General features: G+C 34.7%; 1 pseudogene; it reads right to left on the bottom strand.

Moving 5' to 3' along the window:
* The window catches only part of LOC122747505, a 42,992-nt pseudogene extending 28,520 nt beyond the window's left edge, over positions 1-14,472 (bottom strand).
* Positions 14,473-14,721: the final 249 nt, after the last annotated feature.

The following is a 14,721-nucleotide window of genomic DNA, read 5'->3' as shown; positions in this document are numbered from 1 at the left end:
TATTTTTTCATGCAAAAGTCACTATAGAAAGTATAACTGTAAAATGCTCTATGACTTGTATTCTGATACACTTCCACCTCAACTGAAGTAATTCTGGGGCAGCCTGATTTTAAATATTAAAAAAAAAAAGAATTCATTTTGGCTTTTCAATTCAGGGCTTGAGATACAAAGGAAGCAAAAAAAACCCCTAAAACGATTCTTGGGGTATCCTCATATATGGCATACATGTAGAGAAGATATTGGGAAAAGAGTTTCATGAAGCCCCTTTACTTATTATTCCCCCATAAACATGCGTGGGTACTCCTTTCGCAGTTGTGATTATGTCAGGCTTGTATCTACTGACCACATTATTGCATCCCTGCCTTACAGGGGACCATAGAAAAGTATAAAAACTTTCAAATAAAGTTTCATATAAAATTAGGAAGTCTCAGCACTTTCCTGTTAGCCTTGTTCATTAATTATGTTTCACAAATTAAGCTAGAAGCTATTCCTTTATACAGGGAAATGTCAAATTGAAATATTATTAAAGAAATTCTAGAAATGCATCCATTTTTGTGGAATTGTTGTTCAGTGTATCACTTAAATAAAGATGTATTTCTTTCAAGATTGCTTTGTGAGGGTGAGTCATGTATCCCATACTGTGTGAACTTGTGGTAATATAACATTGTTGAGCAAATTTATTAACAGAGACACCTTTATCACAAACAGCAACAATTTAACATAGTCTTCTAAGTAAAATGGGGGAAAAATGCCACTGGGGTAGGCAAATTAGCCTAGATAAGCCATCTAGGTTTCTTGAGGGAGAGAAAAGAGGAAGTAGGAAGGTGAAACCACTGCCAATATCTTCCCTCATATGCCAGTAAAGACAGTCTAGGAACCTATGCCTGAAGCTACTGAGTAATAACAACACCCCAAACTCACCTCACCCCCATCACATTGTGTTGCTTCTAGCATAGCTCCAAAGCCACAAGCCAAGGAAACAGTCCTGTAAATACCTCCAACAGAACCTACACCAACACCAAATGTGGCTCAGCTTCCATTGACAGGTAAAGAACCTCAAGAGCCCTGAGGAGACGCGACATGATGACTGCTTCAACAGGTATTGAAGCCTCTCTCTCTCCTTTGTAACCATAGTTCCTGAAGACCCAGAAAAAATGTTTTCAACAAATTCACTGGCACTGTCAAGTGTCAGCATCAGAAACAGATATGGATTTATGGAAATCTGTATGAAAATAATTTTATATTACCATTTGCTTTGTTGCTGAATCTTAAATCCTACTGGTACTTTTCACCTGCTCTGCAATGGAACCTCATATACATATATACACACATATATGCACACACACAAACATACAGTGCACATGCATTGTAGACATACATGTACACATGTATATTTATGTGTGTGCATGTACTCGTGTACGTGTGTTTGTGCATGTTGTGTATGCACATGCACAAATACAAACATGCACTCATCCAGACACATGCACACACATCCATAGATACATATGCATTTTCTACTCCAATTATGATGTAAGCAGTGAATGTCTTACTCTTATATTTACAGGGCTTAGGACAGTATTTTGCACCTAGAAAGTCCTTAAGAAATCCTCATTCATTTTTTTTTAAATGCCTGAATGTGGAAAAAAAAGAAATAATTACCAAACATTTCAATGTGAATAAGGAATTAGGATCAGATGTTATCTTTTTTTTCAAAGTCCTTACATCTTCAAACCTTTTAGCTTATTCCTTTGCCTGCAATTATTAGATATTTTCCTGTATGCCTCAGAATGAATGTTTATTGACCCTCTGTGGGTTTGGGGTAGCTCAAAATCAAAACTGATACTTGCTTCAGTAAAACATGGGCCAAATCAGTCCCATACTATGAGTGAGCTAAAAGAAGACTCCTCATTTCAAGCCTTAAGTATTTTGGTAGGCAGAAATTCAGTTCTGGAGAGAAGAAATACACTTAGCTTGACATAAAAATGTACCCATTTTTTTCCACATAGCTGTACTTTGGAAATACTCAAACTCTGATGTCCAAAAAACAAATTGTTTCTTTGAAATACATCACATGGTCTCAGGAAATGAGACTGATTTTCTAGTAAATTCAACACAAATTATTTTTAGGCATAAAAGTAACTTTAGAATTTAGAAGAATTTTAAAATCAATTAAGTAGTTCTGTCACCTTAGAGCATATGTATATATAGATATTTGTGTGTATATATGTATATGTACATGCACAAATATATGTACAATCACACATATATATATATACTCACACACAAATATATATATATATACGTATATGTATATCTATAATTATACATATTCCTATTACCCTTTCTTTCACAGCTTCCTAATTTGCCTTTGCCATTATCCATTATCAATTCATTAGATTGAAGTATTAAAAAAAACATTTACAAAAGTCTACCTGTCCTTGTTAGGCTTACTTTTAATAGACTCCACAGATTAATGGGCTTAGGCATAACCCCCCACAGCCACCTGATAATTAAATAACCTGGATATTCCATCTTTAATTATGATAAATCTCCAAATCAACTCTATCCCCACACATTGATGTAATTCCCACAAACTTTTATAGAACCTTGAGTGCAGATTAGAATGTAGAATTTCAGTTATATTCAAAACTGGGGGTGGCTAGGTGGCACGGTGGATAAAGCACCGGCCCTGGATTCAGCAGTACCTGAGTTCAAATGTGGCCTCAGACACTTGACACTTACTAGCTGTGTGACCCTGGGCAAGTCACTTAACTCCCATTGCCCTGCCCCCTCAAATTATATATATATATGTATATATATGTATGTATGTATATATATATATATATAATATTCAAAACTGTCTTACTTTAGCCTTAGAATTGTTTTTCTTTTCTACAACCAGATCACTTTCCTTCCCTTTAATTTTCTTTCCAAAAAGCATGTTTAGAATAATTAAAAAATATACATTTCCAAGAACTGGATCAAGAATGACATCTTTACATCCCTGCTGAGCTCTCAATTCTAGCTTTTGGAATCAATCATCCTCTATATAACTGAACTTTAAACAATACAACTCATGTTTTAAAATGCCTTTCCTGTAGTGAGCATGTTGGAGCCTCATTACAGAGATGTGTTGATATTTTGTGGTGTATGGTGGATCAACAATGATCTGCCTTTGGTACTTATGAAAGTGAAGAACACTTAATGGATCCCAAACACCTTCCTTTTGTATAATCCCATTCTATTATGAATAATGTTATAACAAAGTTTAAATTCAAGGATATTGTTTACTACAAAATGAAAATTTACTTGAGGACAATGAACAAACTAAATATTTGCTTTCTAGACAGTAAAAATTATAACTTCAATTATAGAATGAAAAATATCAAATATATTTTGGGTTAGAGCATTGCCACAAGAAGTTATCATTGGAGATGACATACTTGTATACTCAGAATCCTACAGAATCAACATCTGCATGAAACAACTAAATTTAGCAAAGTTTCAGGATTTACAATAAATCTCTCTCTCTCCTGAGCCTTCCTTCCTTTCTTCCTTCTTTTTCTTTCTTTCTCCCTCTCCCTGTTCCTTTCCCTCTCCCTCTCCTTCTCCCTCTTTCTCCCCCATTTCCTCTCCCTTTCACTGTCCCTCTCCCCACTCTCTTCCTATGAAACACTTCCAAAAGTTTTAAATTAAACCATGACTACAGTTAAAGTATCATGGAATTACCTATTTTTTTCAGTACATCTGATCCTCCCAATACCTGAAAATACTTCCAAAACCATAATTTTGCTCCTCTAAGATAATTGGTGTACTTTGCATACATTAGACTACTGATCAAATGAAAATGCTCAATTTGATATAACATGACTTATTCATCAAATTTTCTGTATAACCTCCCATTAAATCCCAGAATTTCTGAATTTGAAGGGATTACTCAAACCTCAGCAGGAATTTCAGTTATACCATTTCAGATGTGTGTTCTTCTGGCTTCTTTGTGAACTCTTTTAGGTAGAAGGGGATCTCTTCCTCTTGAAGTATCCAATTGAATATTTGGACACTTATGGCAACAGACGCAGTCTTTTCCCCCAAGAATTCTTCTGTCAGACATTGTTCCTGTGGTTTGGTAGAACAGAATTTGTAAAGGGCTTCTATATACTCTGCAGGATACAATAAACCTTCCAGACACCCCATGAGGTTCTCAGCCTAAACACATACCTCACAAGATTGCACAGAATGGTAGATATAATGTGAAAAATAGTAACTATAGGTCCCAGTTGACCATATATAAAGACTTGAACAGATTTCTGATAGGGTAAGTGGTACAAAACAGTGATATTTTACTATAAAGCCAATGAATTGTTCTACCTCTACTGAGGTAGAAGTTTCCTCCTGAAGTATGTCTTCTATCTTTCATGGATACATATGGACTATCAACTATCTGTCCCTAGAAACTCCATTCCCTCTCAAATTGGTATTTTTATCACATGGCAAATAGCTAGCATCAGTATAGCACTGGATGAAGGTTTGGACCAATTTGTTAGTAAGGGATCTCGGGAATAGATAAGAACATAATTAAGATAAATTACTATTGCCTGATCACATAGGTCTTGAAATTCTTAATTTGAGAAATTAAGAGAAATTAGGGGTATTCACAGGCTGATTGGAATAATCCAGCATTCACAAATCCCATACTTTATTCTGTCAGCACATTTTCATATCTGGATTGGATTTTTTGACTCCCAGGGGATTCATTTGATGAATATCCCGGCCCATCCTCTTGCCAAATAGTTCATTGGATCAGGCATCAGAAGTGGAAAATGTGTCAGTCACAATTCTAATCTCTCTATTTTTTTCTGTCTGTCCTTATCCCTGTCTCTGACCCTCTCATTTTCACTTTTTCTCAATAAATAATAATAGGACTCTGACAAGTTGTGAGACCCTGAACAGGTTCAACTAGGCTGGGCCACTCCAGTGCAGTGAGCAAGCTGACAGTGGCTGAGGCTCCAAAGCAGAAAGCCAGTGACCGGTCCAATGGTTCCCAGCAAAAGGAGCTTGGGACAGTGTTCACTGTACCCCAGGAGCAAAACTAAACTTTAAAAAGCATGAAAGATACTAACATATGATTAAAAAACAGGAAAAAAAACACCTCACCATAGAAAATTACTATAGCAACAGGGATGGTCAAAACTCAGAGGAGGGCAACAATATCAAAATGGCTACACACAAATCCTTAATGGGGAAGAGGAATTTGTCTGAAGATCAAAAAGTTCTACTGGAAAAGCTGAAAAAATATTTTATAAACCAAATAAGAGAGATAGAATTAGAATTGGAAAAAGAAATGAGAGTTATGCAAGAGAAAATCAATAGCTTGGAAAAAATAAAATTATACCTTAAAAATACACTTGGACAAATGGAAAAGGAGATACAGAAGGTAACTGGTGAAAATAATTCCTTAAGAATCAGAATTTGGTAGATGGAAGCTAATGATTCAATGACACAGCCAAAAGAACTAAAATAGGGTAAAAATAATATAAAAGTAGAAGAAAACATAAAATACCACTTTAAAAACAGAACAGACCTAGAAAATAGATCCAGGAGGGTGAATTTAATAATAATTGGTCTACCTGAGCCTGGACAGCATATTACATGACTTTATCAAGCAATGCCACACTGTATTAGAACCAGAGGAAAAAAATAGTAACTGAAAGAATCCATCAGTCACCTTGTAAAAGATGCAAAAAAATATACCCTCAAAGGAATATCATATCCAAATTCCAGAATTATCATGTAAAGCAGAAAATACTGCAAGCAACAAGAAAGAAACAATTTAAATATAAAGGAGCAACAATCAAGATTACATAGAACCTTTCAGCTTCAAAATTAAAGCATTGGAGGGCTTGGTATATGATATTCAAGAGGGCAAAGGGACTTGATTTACAACCAATAATGTACTACCCCACAAAATTTAACATAATCTTTCAGGGGGAAAGGTGGACATTCAACAAAATAGGAGACTTTAAAACTTTCCTAATGAAAAGCCGACAACTGAATAGAAAATTCAATCTACAAATAAAGATTCAAGATCAGCATAAAAAGGTAAAATATATTATTTAATAAGATTTAAATGTTTATATTCTTTCATGGGAAGAAGATACTTATAATACTTGATAACTGTATCTTTATTGGGACAGATAGGAGGACTACACATAGACAGAGGCTTTGGGTATAATTTAATTTTGATGTAATTATATTTAAAAACTTTAGGGGGATACAAAAGATTATGTTGGGAGAAAAGGAAAGGGAAGGAAGAATGGTATACATCACCTCCACATGAAGAGGCACTGAGGCAGCTAGGTGATGCAGTGGATAGAGCACCAACCCTGGATTCAGGACGACCTGAGTTCAAATCTTCTCTCAGACACTTGACAGTTACTAGCTATGTAACCCTGAGAAAGTCACTTAACCCTCATTACCCCATGAAAAAATGCACATGAACAGGCACATAAAACCTATTACAATAGAGGGAAAGAAGGGAAGGGTGAGCATTGTTTCAACCTTATTCTCATCTGATTTGACTCAAAGAGGAAATAAGATACACATTCAGTGAGGTAGATAATTTTATATTAATACATAGGGAAGTAGGAGAGGAAAGGGAAAAGAAAAGGGTGGGGTGCTGATAGAAGGGAGAGTAAAACTAGGAGGCAAAAAGGGGAAAGAAAAGGGGATGTGGGGTTGATACAAGGGAGGGCAAAAACAGGATGCAAAAGAGGAAAAGACAAAAGGGAGGTGGTGATGATAGAAGGGAGGGTAGATTAAAGGAGGTGATGGTCAGAAGCAAAACACTGGTGAGAAGGTATGGGGTGAAGAAAAAAGAAAAAAGATAAAGAAGCAGAAAAATAGGATTCAGAGAAATAAAGAGTTAGTAATCATAAATGTGCATGTGAATGGAATGAACTCTCCCATAAAACGGAAATAGATAGCAGAGTAGATTTAAAAAAAGAATCCTACAATATAGTTTTTTTTTCTGATAAAAGTATTTTATTTTTTTCCAGTTGCATGTAAAAATAGTTCTCAACATTTGTTTATACAAGTTTTCCAATTTCAGATTTTTCTCCCCCCCCTCCCCTACCTCCCCCCTCCCCTAGACAGCAGGTAATCAGATATAGGTTATATATATAAAACATTAAACATATTTCTGCATTAGTCATGTTATAAGAGAAGAATCAGGGCAATGAAGAGAAACCTCAGAGTAGAGAAACAACAGCACCAAAAACAAAAGAAATAGTATGGTTCAATCAGCATCTATACTCCACAGTTCTTTTTTTTTTTCTGGATTTGGAGATCCCCTTCCATCATGAGTCCCCTGGAACTCTCCTGTACCATTGCATTGGTAAGAACCTATACTATGTTTTTAAAAGAAACACATTTGAAACAGAGAGATACACACAAAGTGAAGGTAAAAGGCTGGAGCAGAATGTATCATGCTTCAGCTGAAATTAAAAAAAAAAAAACAGTGGTTGCAATCCTTATCTCATACAAAGAAAAAGCAAAAATAAAGAAGGGAACTATATCTATCTTTTAAAAGGTACTCTAGATAATGAAGTAATATCAATGTTAAAACATATATGCACTAAGAGGTACAGCTTCCAAATTATTAGAGAAGTTAAATGAGTTACAGGAAGAAATAGACAGCAAAACAAAATTAGTGGGGAATATCAATCTCCTCCTCTCACAACTAGATAAATCTAACCATGAAATAAATAAGAAAAAAGTTAAGGAGGTGAATAGAATTTTAGAAAAATTAAATATGATAAACCTCTGGAGAAAACTGAATATAGAAAGAAAGGATATACCTTTTTTCTCAGCAGTATGTGGCACCTACAAAAAAACTGACCATGTATTAGGTCATAAAAACCTCGCAGTCCAATGCAGAAAGGCAGAAATAGTAAATGCATCCCTTTCAGATCATAATGCAATAAAAATTTATGTATAATAAAGGGCCATGGAAAGATAGACCAAAAATTAGTTGGAAACTAAATAATCTCATCCTAGAGAATGAGTGGGTCAAACAACAAATAATAGAAACAATCATTAATTTCATTAAAGAGAATAACAATGAGACAACTTACCAAAACTTATGGGATGCAGCCAAAGCAGTTCTTAAGGAAAATATTATCTCTGAATGCCTACATGAACAAATAAAGATGGAAGAGATCAATAAATTGGGAATGCAACTAAAAAAACTAGAAAAAGAACAAATTAAAAATCTCCAATTAAATACCAAATTAGAAATTCTGAAAATTAAAGGAGAGTGTAATGAAATTGAAAGTAAGAAAATTATAGAATTAATAAATAAAACTCAGAGCTGGATCCATAAAAAACAACAGTAAAATAGACAAGTCTTTGGTTAATTTGCTTTAAAAAAAAGAAAGAAAATCAAATTACCAGTATCAAAAATAAAAAGGTGAATTCACCACCATTGAAGAGGAAATGAAAGTAATAATTAGGAGCTATTTTACCCAAATATATGTCAATAAATTTGACAATCTAAAGGAAATGGATAAATATTTTTAAAAATATTAATTGCCCAGAGTAATAGAAGAAATACTTAAATAAACCCATTTTAGAAAAACAAATTGAAAAAGCTATCAGTGAACTCCCTAAGAAAAAAAATTCCAGGGCCCAATGGGCTTAAAAGTAAATTCTAGGGCAGTGAGGTGGGACCAGTCCTGGATTCAGGAGGAGCTGAGTTGAAATCCATCCTCAGACACTTGACACACTTACTAGCTGTGTGATCCTGGGTAAGTCACTTAACCCTCATTGCCCCACAAAAAAAGTGAATTCTACCAAGTATTTAAAGAAAAATTAATTCCAATACTATACAAACTATTTGGAAAAATAGGTAAAGAAGTGATCCTACCAAGTTCCTTTTATGAGACAAGTATGGTACAGATACTAAACCAGAAAAAGAAATTTATAGACTAATCTCCCTAATTAATATTGATTCAAAAATTCTAAATAGAACATTAACAAAGAGATTACAGCAATTTCTCTCCAGGATAATACAACTTGACCAGGTAGGATTTATACCAGTAGTTTAGGGTTGGTTCAATATTAGTAAAACTATCAACATAATTGACCACATCAATAACAAAATGAGCCAAAAGTATATAATCATCTCAATAGATGCAGAGAAAGCTTTTGAAAAAAATATAGCATTTATTCCTATTCCAAACCACTAGAGAAGAGCAGGCAGATTTCAGAAAAACCTCAAAAGACTTAAGTGGAATGACCCTAAGTCAAGTTCGCAGAACCAGAACATTATACACAGTAACAGCAACATTGTGTGATGATAAACTGTGATAGACTTAGTTCTTCTCAGCAATACAATGATCCAAGACAATTCCAAAAAACTCATGGTGGAAAATGGTCTCCATATCTAGAAAAAAAGAACTGTGGGTTTTGACTGCAGATTGAACCACACTGTTTCTACTTTTTCTTTTCTTTTTGAGGTGGGTTCCTTTTGTTCTGATTCTTCTTTCTCAACCTGACTAGTGCAAAAATATGTTTAATGTGATTGTACATGTATAACCTATATTAGATCACTTTCTGTCTTGGGGATGTTAGACAGAAGGGAGTGAGGGAGAAAAAAATTGGAACCAAAAATCTTATGAAAACAAATGTTGAAAACTATACATGTAACTGGAAAATAATAAAATACTTTTATGATACGAAAAATATATAAAAAATAAGCTATAGAACCCATAAAACACTTAGTAGGAAGACTATTAAACAACAACAACAACAACACTAGAGAGCATAAGAATAAATGGAGCTGGGGCAGCGAGGTGGCACAGTGGATAAAGCACAGGCCCTGGATTCAGGAGTACCTGAGTTCAAATCTGGCCTCAGAAACTTGACACTTACTAGCTATGTGACCCTGGGCAAATCACTTAACCCCTATTGCCCCACAAAAAAAATAGATAGATAGATAGATAAATAAATTAATTAATTAATTAATGGAGCTTTCCTTAAGATGATAAACAACATCTATCTAAAATGATCAACAAGAATTATATGTAATGGAGATAAGTTAGAAGCATTTCCAATAAGATCATGGGTGAAACAAGGATGTCAATTATCATCACTACTATTCAATATTGTACTAGAAATGTTAGCTTTATCAATAAGAAAAGTAATAGAAATGGAAGGAAACTATCCCTCTTTGCAGATGATATGATGGTATACTTAGAGAATCCTAAAGGATCAACTAAAAAACTACTGAAACAATGAACAACTTTAACAAAATTGCAGATATAAAATAAACCAACATAAATCACCAGTACTTTTATATATGACCAACGAAGTCCAGCAGCAAGAGATAGAAAGAGAAATTCCATTTAAAGTAATGGTAGACAATATAAAATACATGGGCTTCTACCTGCCAAGACAAACCCAGAAACTCTATGAACACTATTACAAAACACTTTTCACACAAATAAGATCAGGGTTATGTAAAAGGAAAAATATTAATTGCTCATGGATAGGCCAAACTAATATAATAAAAATGATAATTCTACCTACATTAATTTACGTATTCAGTGCCATACCAATCAGACTACCAAAAATTACTTTATAGAGTTAGAAAAAATAATAACTAAATTAATCTGGAAAAACAAAAAGTCAGGAATATCAAGGGAACTAATGAAAAAAATGCACAGGAAGGTGGGCTGGCCACAACAAATTTGAAGCTATATTATAAAGCAGTAGTCATCAAAACTATTTGATACTGGCTAAGAAATAGTGATGGATCAATGGAACAGGTTGGCACAGGAGACACAGTAGTAAATGACTTTAGTAATGTACTGTTTGATAAACCCAAAGACTCCAGCTTCTGGGATAGGAATTCAGTATTTGACAAAAACTGCTGGGAAAACTGGAAAACAGTATGCCAGAAACTAAGAATAGACCAACATCTCACACCTTATACAAAAATAAGGTCAAATGGGTTCAAGATTTAGACATAAAGGATGATACCATAGATAAATTAGGACACCATACAACAAAGTAAAGTAAAAATGGGTGTATTATTTAGGCATCAAGGGTGATACCATAGGCAAATTAGAAAAGGAAGGAACTGTTTACTTGTCAGATCTCTGAAGAGGAGAAGAATTTATAACCAAAGATAAAATAGAGAAAATTATGTAATGCAGAATTAACCCAAGCAATTCAGTGTAAATTATGCATGTGTAGTAATGAAAGACATTTGCATATTAGTGAGGTTATAAAAAAAACAGACAAAAAAAGAAAAATTTAAGAAAAAGAAACCAAAATAAAATATGCTTCAATCTGTCTTCACACACCATAAGTTCTTTCTCTGGAGAAGGATCACATTTTTCATAAATCCTTCAGAGTTGCCTTGGATCATTGTATTGCTGAGAGTAAGTTAAGTCATTCACAGCTGATCGTTTTACAATATTGCAGTTGCTTTTGTATACAGTATGTTTCACTTTGCATAAGCTCATGTAATTCTTTCCAGGTTTTTCTGAGAATATCCTGCTCATCATTTCTTGTAGCACATTATTGTTTAACCATAATCTCATTACACAATTTGGTCAGCCATTCCCCAATTGTTGGGCATTGCCTCAATTTTGAATTCTTTGCACTAGAACAAGGCTGCCATAAATATTTTTGTATATATGGGTCCTTTAACTTTTTGGGGTTTATCTCTTTTTGGATACTAGGCTAATATTAGTATTACTAGGTCAAAGAATATGCCTGGTTTTATAGATCTTTGGCCATAGTGTCAAATTGCTCTACAGAATGTTTGAATCAGTTTGCAACTCCACCAATAGTGCATTAATGTCTTATTTTCCCCATATCTCCCACATTTGTCACTTTTTTTTCTGCTGTCATATTATCCAATCTAGGTGGTATGAGGTAGTACCCCATGATTGCCCTGACTTTCATCTTTCTAATCAATAGTGAGTCAGAGCACATTTTTTTCCATATGGCTATAGACATCTTGGAATATTTCATCTGAAAGCTCTTCATATCTTTTGATCATTTATCAATTGTGGAGTGGCTCTCATCATAATAAATTTGAATCAATTCTCTATGTGTTTGAGAAATGAGGCTTTGTCAGATAAACATGCTTCAAAATTTTTTCATAGTTACTATTGCTAACTGTATTTCCCTCCATTCTATTCCCCCCCCATGACATTTATTCTATTCTCTATCTCCTTTCACCCTGTCCCTCCTCAAAAGTGTTTTACTTTTGACTGCCCCCTTCCCCAATCCATCTGCCACTCTATCACCACCACCCCCTTATTTCCTTCCCTTCCTACTTTCCTGCATGGCAAGATAGATTAGTATACCCAATTGAGTGTGCATATTATTCCCTCTTTGAGCAAATTCTAATGAAAGTAAGGTTCACTCACTCCCCAGCAACTACCCCATCTTCCCTTCCACTGTCTACCCCTTTCTTGCTTCTGTTATGTGAGATACTTTATCCCATTCCTCCTCTCCCTTTTGAGAAAATAATGGTATTTGACAATGCCCAAAGGCACCATCTGGAGGAGATTGATTTGGATTGATTGAATTGAGTGAGAGTGATGGACTATGATGATTAACTTACTTAAAGTTGACGTGATTGAAGCCAAACCTGCCTGGCCCTTAGGAGTATTGTTCTAAAAGCTGTAGACTCAGATGCGCCCCCCCCTCCACACACACACACACAGGAACTCCTAACTAACTAATGGAAGTTATCTAACTTAAGACCACCTTCAAGTCATGTCAATTAATGGTCTTGAATGCTACCAGCCAATTAGCTTGGAGCAGTGTTTGGGGACCACCTCTCTTCCAGGACCCACAAGGAGCTTCAGCTCTCACAGGCATAGGAACTTTCTCTTTGTGGCTGGGACTCCAAGGTGGTGGCAGAAGATTTGGGAGAACAACCAGGCTAGGTTGAACTCTTATCTCTCCTCTACAGTAGATAGGCTTTCCTATTTTTCTGAACTCCACATGTTTTCTCTTTACTCTTTACTAAATGCTAAATGCCCAAAGACTTGTTGGTAAAGCTTCTAATTTCTAAGTAAACCCTAAATAGTTTTCCCTATACTGGGGACAGGAATAAGGTGACCACAAATTTACTTTTAATTGTCACATCCTTTCCCTTTCTCCCAGTGCATTCTTCTTGTACTGCTTAATTTTATTTTTTTAAAGATGTCATCCCTTCATATTCAAATCATCCTTGTGCCCTCTGTCTAAATATACTCGACCCAGCTGCCATAATAATGAGAAAGTTCTTATGAGTTACAAGTATCATCTTCCCATGTAGCGATGTAAACAGTTTAACCATTTAGTACCCCTTATGATTTTTTTTTCTGTTAACCTTTTTAAGTTTCTCTAGAGTCTTCTATTTCAAAGTCAAATTTTCTATTCAGCTTGAAAGTTCTCTCTTTCATTGAATTCCCATTTTCCCCCTAAAGGATTATACTCAGTTTTGCTGGGTAGGTGATTCTTGGTTGTGATCCCAATTCCTTTGCTTTCTAGAATATTATATTCCAAGCCCTTTGATCCTTTAATATAGAAGCTGCTAAATCTTGTGTTATCCTGACTGTGGATCCACAATAGTTTAATTGCAATATTTTCTCCTTGACCTGGGAGCTCTGGAATTTGACTACAGTATTCCTGGGAGTTTTAATTTCAGGATCTCTTTCAGGAGATGGATTTGTTCAATTTCTATTTTACCTTCTGGTTCTAGAATATTAGGACAAATTTTCCTAACAATTTCTTGAAAGATGATTTCTAGGCTCATTTTGATTTGCTTGTTTGTTTGTTTTTGTTTTGTTTTGTTTTGTCTTATCATGGTTTTCAGGTAGTCCAATAATTTTTGAATTGTCTCTCCTGGATCTATTTTCCAAGTCAGTTGTTTTTCAAATGAGATATTTCACATTGCTTTCTATTTTTTCTTCATTCTTTTGGTTTTGCTTTATTGTTTCTTGATTTCTCATAAAGTGATTAGCTTCCATTTGCTCAATACTAATTTTTAAGGAACTGTTTTCTTCAGAGAGCTATTGTACCTCCTTTTCCATTCATCTAATTAATCTTTTCAAGGCATTCTTTTCCTCTTTGGCTTTTTCTACCTCTTTTATACTATTTGGCCTAGTCTGGATTTTAAGGTGTTATTTTCTTCAGTATTTTTTCTGTCTCCTTTATCTAGCTGTTGACTTTTTTTTCTTGATTTTCTTGCATCACTCTTGTTTCTCTTTTCATTTTTCCTCTACCTCTCATTTTATTTTTGAAATCCTTTTTGAGCGCTTCTATAGCCTGAAACCAATTCATATTTTTCTTGGAAGTTTTGGATGTAGGAGCTCTGACTTTGTTACCTTCTTCTGATGGTATATTTTGATCCTCTTTGTCACCATAGAAACTTTCTAGGGTCAGTGTGTTTCTATTTTTGCTCATTTTCCCAGACTATTTTTTGACTTTTACTCTTTGTTAAGGCAGAGCCCTACTTACAGGTCCCAAGCTTTAGGGGGTTTGTGCAGATCTTTTCAGAGATACTTCTAGGAATTTGTAAGTTTTTAGTTCTTCCAAGGTAGTATGATATAAGGAGAGGTATATTTATTACTGTCCTGGCCTGTGCTCTGGTCGGCAAGCAATCACAGGCCTTCTTTTTTGCCCTGGAGCTATGAACAGAATTCTGCTCTACTG

Source organism: Dromiciops gliroides, chromosome 3 (genome assembly GCF_019393635.1).
Source record: "Dromiciops gliroides isolate mDroGli1 chromosome 3, mDroGli1.pri, whole genome shotgun sequence".
Lineage (NCBI taxonomy): Eukaryota > Metazoa > Chordata > Mammalia > Microbiotheria > Microbiotheriidae > Dromiciops > Dromiciops gliroides.
The sequence above is the reverse complement of the archived record's forward strand: the minus strand, read 5'-3'. Positions and strand labels throughout refer to the sequence as shown.